Below are 9,187 nucleotides of genomic sequence, written 5' to 3'. Positions count from 1 at the left end.
TAGCCCACAGCATGATATGGAATGGAATGATACTGTTAATCTTGCTGTTACCGAATAGTTTGTATGAGTGGGAGACTGAGAGAAATGATAATATCAGTTTGCAGAAGCTATGGGAAACACCCCTTGCAAAGTTTGAGTGCAAGGATGACGTGGGTTTCGATGCTGTAGCTCTTTTTAACTCTAATTTTGTTTTTTTTCCCGTCCTCAGATCACTCAGGCTCTAGAGATTTAATATATTTTTCCATAGTCTTGACAGGGATGGAATGGAATGAACCCTCATCAATACTTTACAACTCAGGCTATGTAGGTGTCGCCGAGGGTCTCAACATCTAAGAGTTTTTGTCTACAATACGATACACGGGAGGTAAGCTCCCACAACTAGTTAGGGGTTTCCTCCTCTTCTTCATTAATAACAATGTTGTCATTAATAGTATTAATTTTCTTTTCCCCCTGGAGGTCGAGTGCTTGGAATTCAACAGCTAACTCAGGTATTCACCAGTTCATTTCTCAACTACGTGTTTCTGGGGTTGTTTAAGTCCATTTACAAAGACTCTTGACTAATCAATATGGTGCATTCGACAGTTCCATTCAGATCTAGGATCCTTCTTACTGCTACAATTGAGATTTTGGGTAGCTACGACATGCACTTACCATTTCACAGGTTCCTCTAAACCTCTTGTCACTTGTTGAAATAGGGTTACCATGCTTTTGGCTAAGACTCGTATCAGACAAACTTTAGTTTGTTTTAATAGTTACATGCATACGTTGCGTTGACTATCTAGTTTTGGCCATAAGGCCATGTCCCCATAGGGGCGTTTGTACCATTTATAAAATTATAATTATTGATTTTACAAAATACCCAAAACAATTTTTCATTAGTTACTTAATGTATAAATGGATATGTTCTCCCTATTCGATCTTGGTTCTTACCCAGTTCTGCTAGAACATGTATTTTCAATGTTTTCAGATTTATTATTCTTTCTTACGTCGTGTAGACTATTGTCTAGTTCCTCCTTCAATGATTACTGAAAAATTGTAGCATGTAATATGTTCTGTAATTTTATTACTTATGCGTTGCACGCTAGAGCTACACACGATTTCACCGAATCTTACCAATTATTTGCTTGCTAGCTAATGTTTCATACTTTTGTTGAGGTCATGGTTGTAAAATGGTTAATGTAATGACTTCCTTATTTAGATATTATGAGTTGAATTACTCTTTAGATTTAGATCTTTGAACTTGGGACTCCATGTTATCTGCTGGAAACGATATTATGAGTTGAATTACTCTTTAGATTTAGATCCTTGAACTTGGGACTCCATGTTCCCTGCTACAAACGACCTGGCCTTCAAGGCTAACCTAGGTCTGAGACAAAATTCTATACAGAATTATCTTACTTCATGGTATTACCCACGGTGTAACTATGTTACTGTGTAGTTTCTTGCTCTGTCTACTTATCATATACAAGCAAATACAGTAGTAGTAGTAATTTGTATGCACGTAAAACATGTGAAAGACAGAGGCTCGGACAAGATTAGATTGCAAATAGATGTAACTTAATGTTTGAATTGAATAATCGCCTTGAAACAAGCAGACAAGGACCATCATGCTACCCTCTATCACATTGAAGCTACCAAACAACATTTGAAAGCTAGCCATCGTAAACTCAGTAAAGTATTTAATTTAAAAATAAAAATAAAAAATTGTTATTAATAAATATAAATCAAAGTGGCACATTTAACACAATGATATTAGATATTTTCGACAGATGGTATCCATGCCTGCATACTTTCACAAGTATGCCACATGGATTTATGCTCGGACCACTTGTCCATAACGAATCGAGATGTATGTCTGTTGTTATTTTTCCTGTTAAAGCTCGTAGACGATAACCTGCCATTTTTCCTCCTGTTAAAGCTAATCGAAGGTGGAGGTCACCACTGGTTAGCTTTCCTGAGAACGTGGCGGTCATCACTTGCTAGCTTTCCTGAGAACCTGAATTGACCAAAACTCAAGCGGTATGAATTCTTTCTGTGCGGTATGAGCGATATGAATTGGTCTAAGCGGTATGAATTCTTTCTCTGCCTTGTCTTCTGTCCATTATCTATTAGCTAGTCCTCATCTGTAGAATTGTCCGCTTTCGTGTATTGCTTGAACCATGGCATCCACAAATGGTGAATTTCAGGACCTAGAGAAAGAAGGATGAAAATGGTTCTAGTTAGCAAACATAGGTCTGCCACTCGAAACAATCCTTTGATATATCTATATATATATATATTCAATATCTATATATATATATATTCCAAAACCTAGACGAAGAAGGTACTGCACATTCACCGGAATAATATTAGTAATATTATACTGGACTGAAAATGAAGGTAATTAAAAGGGAAATTGTAAACAAGGATGTACGCCGAAACTGTGAACAAAAGTGTAAATTGAAACTTTAAATAACGATGTAAATGAAAGTAAACTTTGAGATATTGAAGTTACAAACAAAAACTTATTGATAATCATACGTACAGCAGTGAGCCAACGGCTGATAACACAGTAAACTCAAATATTGCTTCCCCTTTGTACAGGTCAAAACTATAGGAGAAATTTCAAAAAAGACCCTAACAATTGAAGGGTCACAATAGATAATTTATTCATGCCTTTAGTTTTTCCAACGAACAATATTACCTTCGAATAAAAAAAGGAATAAAGGCCAAAGGCCGAGAGAACCGCCTCTATTCCACAGGATTAGAACAACTCTGTTATTGCAAATTGCCCCAGCCCAGACCTGCAGTTATTTATATGTTCAAAAAGACATTAAGAGAAAATATGTCAAAATTACAGTATATATTTTAACATTAAAGGCCAAAAAGAGAAAATGCATAAAAAGGATAAGAGAGAAACCCACTGCTTATTTAAATAAATAGATAATTGCCTAATATGAAATAGAAATCTCATTTCCTCTGACATTGAATTTGTTCGCTAATATTATGCAAATGTGTGTTTCACAGTTCTAGAAACTGATAAGGAGACAGGAAATTGGCGTATGGTTCTGGCAAATGGGAATTTAGCCGAGCCGCACTCAGCCCTGTCGCTGCAATTTACAAACAAAACCGACATTAATCTCGACTGCTACGAACAATTGCAGAACTACGGAAAATAAAAATAACTGTCATCAAGAAAAAGGTTGGCAAAAAATGAAATGAAAATGGCAGAAGAGCTTGCGAAACAGCTGCCATTGTTAAGATGATCCAAGAAGAGGAAAACTGATTAATTTCAGAGCAAAACCAGCCAGAAATGAAGTTGCGCGTAGCGAATACAAGCTACTAGTTCGATGCTGTGTGAAGGCAACCTACTAGTTCGATGCTGTGTGAAGGCATGGGTGTGGTGATATAAGAAGGAATGGAGGTGCATGCCAAGTGGTCAACATGCAGATATGAGCCGGTAGGCGGACACCTCGCGCCATGAACCAAACCTTACCATATGTATGCCGTTCGGATATCATGCGAAATAACATTAAACATTAGCCAATTAATGTTAGCATTAAGAGCAAACCGCTAACGGTCAGGCGCTGTTCATTGTGCCTAAATAGCAATTTAGGCTATGGTCGGGCCTCTTCCGCCTCGGGAAGAGGCCAAATAAGATGGCGAAGGCAAAGTCAACTGAAGTCAACTCCAAACTTTACAATATCACTGCAAATAACATACGAAAAGTTTGCAAATTAATGCTAACTCGGCTCCGAACGGTTACTATAGTCCCTGCCGGATGCCAGATGGCAGGGACTAATAAGGACTATGACATTATCAATATAGTCCCTGCCGGATGCCAGATGGCAGGGACTAATAAGGACTATGACATTATCAATATGATGGTTAATGATTTCACTAGTAAGTTGAATTAAATATTTTAGTTTTTTGTCACTTTGAATTTTTAACAGGAAAAGCAAACATATGTTTTTAACTATTAATATTTTATTTTAAAATTACTAACAAACCAACTACCAATCTGATACACAAATTTTTTTATTCAATTACTATATCATTATATTCACTAATAGTGGTGTCTTCCCCCTGTGAACGTGGGAAGCCGTCTATAAAAGTAACAAAGAATTTGAGATGCGCTCAGGAAAATTCTTAATTATTTAGCCACAGAGTGAATTCTGTCGTTCTGAAACCTCATAGTTAACTTCATAACTATGATATTAAATTTAAAAGCTGAGTGCCTTGTTCGTTTTCTATTTATTTGTAATGAAACCAGTGCGGAGACCAGTTACAACAACATTGAGTACTCTTAGGTGTATTTCATAAGAATCCGTCTGCCGGGACATATGTTGAGGTGTGCATTAGACGAAGGTGCCACTAAGTCAACGGTGAACCCGAAAAATCATGTGTGGTTAGCGATGACTTGGTTGTACTCCCACCGAATGCACTGAACGAACGTGACCACAGGTCACGGTGGCAGTACAAAGCTTTGGCTATAATCCCTAGTGTAGAAAACTATTGCATTATTTTGGTGGTCTAATGATCTGTAGATTTATAGGATAATGAAGAAAATGGGCTGTTACTGAGTGCTGTGCATGTAGAGTTCAGAAGAGTTGGCTCGTTACCTGTTGGCTTTTAGTTTTAACTGTTGTTCTATTGCATTGTCATATATATATAAAAGGGTCATCTCGAATAAGCCACTGCATTATTCAGGTTTATTTGGTTATATAATATATTTATGAACCGAACAAGTTTGGGATTGAATTATGATAAGAAAATTTCTTTATGATATAATTAATTGAATTTATGTTGAATTGTTAGGGGAAAATTCTTATATATATATATATAAAAGTTAAGTTATTTGCAGTTATGTTGAGGGGTTCAAGTCTTTATTAGGTATCATGAATTATACTGCTTTGATGAATATAGTTGAATAAGGGTTGTTATATTTTTTTAAAGAATGTTTTAAATTTGTCTATTCTTTATCAATTTAAAACCTTACGAAAATTAATTCATATTTATTATTTGTAAATTAATTAAAAATCATTATTATTCATATAATTAAAATAATTAGTGTTGATATAATTATATTTAATATAAATATTTTGAAATTAATATAATATTTATTTAGTCAATGGTGCCCTTCCATGGGTTAGTTGGAAGGAATTAGCAATTTGCAAGCTCTTTGTGGATGGGGTTTAGAAAATACTTTCATCTTCTCCAAAGTATTGTGAGTAAAGTGCACTTGGAAACTTATGACAAACCAAAACCTATGGACTATTGTTCTCAGACAAAAGTATATAGCCACAAGACCTTTGGAGGAATTGATCAGAAAGGAGGACAAATCCATCTACATGGCAGTTTTTAACTCTTTTGACCTTATCGGTAATGGACTAACATTGAAAGTAAGAAATGGAGAGAGAATTTGAATTGGTTTGGACTCGTGGTCTAGTAGTAGGAATGATCACATCCTCACTCACCCCCTTATAATTTCACTAAGGGACAAAGGCATCTCAAGAATAACTCAAATCATCGATCCGGATAACACCTCAATTTGGAGGCAAGGCTAGAAATCTGTTGAGGAGGTAGGGATTGATGATCTCTTCTTGGAAATCTGGAATAGTTACATGCCTTCTTTCACTGACAACCACATCAGAATTACTGACCAGGAGGATGAGTTGGTAAGGAGCATCTCCCATGTAATTTTCTACACCCCAAAGCTTGGATACATCACCTTGAGTGCAAAGGATTTCTTACCGAACCCAAGTCATGGTGGAGAGCTCTATGGAAATCCAAATGTCCTTCAAAAGGCAAAAATTTTATATCATTCTTGATAGAACGAAAGGTACCCACCTAGGATAATCTTCAAAAGTGATTCTACATGTGGCACGGATGGTGGCCCATTGTAAAGGCATACAAGAAAATGCCAAGCACCCATTTATGTTATGTCCTTTCTTCAAGTAGGTCTCGGATTTCTACAAAATAATGAGAGTATCCAATCTTAGGTGGCAAGGGGAAGATCTGGACACTACCTAGAAGATGTAGCACTTAGACCCTAAAGCTCGCTTATATAAAGCCCTTTCCGCTCATCATCTTCTGCGGTGTCAGGATGTCTTGAATACAATCATCTTTTGTGATAAAATGTCTATGTCTCAGATAATAATAGTTGAAGCTTTCGAAATTTTGGGCCATTTCCCATAGGAAAAAGGCATTGCATGACTCGCACTTATTGGCAATAAGTCCCCATTTTCATTGAAGCTGTGGGATATTTTTTATGGTACATGTAGTGAATCAACCACCAAGAGTGATGGTGGATACAACGAATATCTGTGTAATACACACTCCTTTCATGCTAAAATGGGTTTTGGATTAGGCACAAATAATAAATCTAAATTGCTAACTTGTAAAAACTTAATGGGAAAATTTATAGATTTATAGATTTATAGATTTATGGCGACTCTATAGTTGTAGCAAATTGGTTAAACATGATTCCAGTATGCAGAAATCCCATCTTAAGGCAGATCCTTGAATACTTATAGCAACTTGAAGACTCATTCTCCTATTTTCTCTATTTGCACATATACAAGGAGCAGAATAGTTTGACATACCATTCCAAAAACAATAGTTAACAAATTTGGTCGTACCGACCGAAAAAATTTGAAAATTCAACTGTTCGGTTCGGTTCGTGGTTTAATACGACAATTCACAATTCGATACGGATATACGGGGGTTCACGTGGCTACCTCGGATCAATGACATGGTATGGTATATTAGATGTTTCACTGATGAAAAGATGGTATGGTATATGTTGCGGTAACGTTGTTTGAATTTTTTTTTTTTTCCGAGGGAAACGTTGTTTGAATTTTTATGCGATAGGAATTTTCTTTTTTATGCGAAAGGAAATTTTGAAAGCAATTTTTTTTTATTATTATTATTAATGGTTTTCATTAATTCCGAAATAATTTATGGGTTATGGGTTATAATATTAGTAGATATTTTTATTACAAATTTGAATAAGTATTAAGTTGTAATATTAATAAATTGGTTGGATCATATTACCAAATTAGTAATTATACAAATAGTGCTTTTTTTAATAGTTATAAAGTATAATTGAATTTATTTTAACAAACGAATAATAGTAATTAAGGGTATAAATATATATATTTTAAGAGAATGTTTATATACATTTAATATATAATTATATTTCAAATATAAATTTGATTGGTAATTTGGAATTTATATTTTATAGTGTAATGTTGAATTTGTACAAAGATTAGTTTACATTGGGCATCACTTCATATTTAGTATAGTTAGATATAAATATGAATACATAATTTTTTATAATTTGTTATTCTAATGCAAAACTATGCACTTGTCAAGAAATATGATGAATCAAGTTTATTAAATCAACTGAGCAACTTACAGGTATGGAACACCACTTGTAAGATTGCCACTGCAGAACACGCTCTGCCTTTCATACATTACATGCAGAATATGTATAACAAGCTCACATTTATGGAAGTTGAACTGAATCCTATAAAACAGGAACAAAATCCTAATCTAGGGTTTGGTTTGAACTGTTTCTACATTAATTTCAATACTCCCCCTTAATGGAGAAATGGATTCAGAGATATGGCTAACACTTCCCTAAACAACTCAAATTTGATTCTACCAAGAGGTTTGGTAAAAATATCAACAGCATTGTCATAACTATTACAATACTCAATATGGATTTCTTTTGACTAAACTTTAACCCTCACAAAATGAAATTGTGTATCGATATACTTTGTGTTCTTATGAAATACTAGGTTATTTGCAAGTTTGATGGAGCTCTGGTTGTCACATTTGATCACTGTTGCAACCTTCTATTCTTCTCCAACATCAAGGACAAGTCTCCTCAACCAAAGTGCTTCACATGTCGCTGCACACATAGCTTGATATGCAGCTTCCGCGGAAGACAAGGATATTGTGTTCTGCTTTTTTATACTGCATGTAATAACCCCGGATACAATGCTGAATGCATAGCCTGTTATGGATCGTCTGCCATCTACATTTCCATCCCAATCAGAGTCCAAAAAACGTATTAATCTAAAATCACACGAATTAGTATAAACAATACCAAAATCTAAGGTTCCCTGGAGATACCTTAAAACACCTTTAGCTGCAACCCAATGGCTCTCATGGGGCTTTGACATAATTGGCGCAATGCATTGACTGCATAAGCCATATCAAGCCTAGTTGTATTCAAGTAGATTAGACTCCCAACCAGCTATCTATACAACGTCACATATGCCTCCTTAGATCCATCATCATTCTGAAATTTTAAATTCTGTTGTAAAGGTACTGCTGCAACTTTTCACTGATCCATTCTGAAGATTTCCAGTAAGCTCCTTACATACTTACTTTGTGATAGAAAAGTTTGTCAAGAATCCCTCAAGACTTCCAAACCAAAAAAATAGTGTAGCTCTCCAAGGTCTTTCATCTCAAAAACTTGTGACATCTGCTCTTTCATTTCTTTAATGATATCATCAACATTCCCTGTAATGATTAGATCATCTACATATAAAGAAATCAAAACTATCCTTCCCTCTTTATCAAACAAGGTATAAATATTGCAGTCATTTTCTTCTTCTTTTATAACCATGCTCTAAGAAAAATGAATCAATTTTGTCATACCATGACCTGGGTGCCTATTTTAGTCCATACATTGCTTTCTTCAACCTGCAAACTAAATTTTCTGCACCTTGTTTGACAAATCCCTCAGGTTTCACTAAGTAGACTTATTGTTTTAAGTCCCCATTTAAAAATGCATGTTTAACATCTAGCTAGTGAATCATCCAATGGTGTTTAGTAGCTAAATAAATTATCATTTTGATTGTGTTAATTTTAGCTACAGGGGCAAATGTTTCATCATCATCTATGCCTTCTTGCTGCAAATACCCCTTTGCAACCAACCTAGATTTATACTTATCTATGCTCCCATCTGCTTTAAATTTAGGCTTATACAACCATTTGCATCCTATGGGTTTTTTTCCTTTAGGTAGTTTAACTAAATACCAAGCTTTGTTTCTGAGAATTGATACATTTTCCTCTTCCATAACAGCCCTCCATTCACTATATTGACTGGCTTCTTTATACCTAGAGGGTTCAACAACATTCATCATACTAGTTATAAAAGCGTTTTCCCTATATCTTGCTTGCAACTGAGATT

At 35.0% G+C, this 9,187-nt stretch overlaps 1 long non-coding RNA gene across 2 annotated transcripts; it reads right to left on the bottom strand.

Annotated features, from left to right (window-relative positions):
* Nucleotides 1–2,148: 2,148 nt before the first annotated feature.
* Nucleotides 2,149–3,037, bottom strand: LOC149259506 (uncharacterized). Of its 2 annotated transcripts, XR_016247341.1 has the most exons (3): nucleotides 2,904–3,037; nucleotides 2,684–2,783; nucleotides 2,149–2,189 (listed from the first exon to the last, which is right to left on the bottom strand). It is a non-coding gene; the product is annotated as an uncharacterized LOC149259506 (long non-coding RNA). The 2 variants fall into 2 exon arrangements; XR_016247339.1 differs by having other exon boundaries at nucleotides 2,684–3,013.
* Between the last annotated feature and the right edge of the window lie 6,150 nt (nucleotides 3,038–9,187).

The sequence above is a fragment of the Pinus tabuliformis genome, chromosome 6 (assembly GCF_031772625.1).
Source record: "Pinus tabuliformis cultivar Carrire ecotype Pingquan chromosome 6, CPIR1, whole genome shotgun sequence".
In the NCBI taxonomy this organism is placed as follows: Eukaryota; Viridiplantae; Streptophyta; class Pinopsida; order Pinales; family Pinaceae; genus Pinus; species Pinus tabuliformis.
The sequence above is the reverse complement of the archived record's forward strand: the minus strand, read 5'-3'. Positions and strand labels throughout refer to the sequence as shown.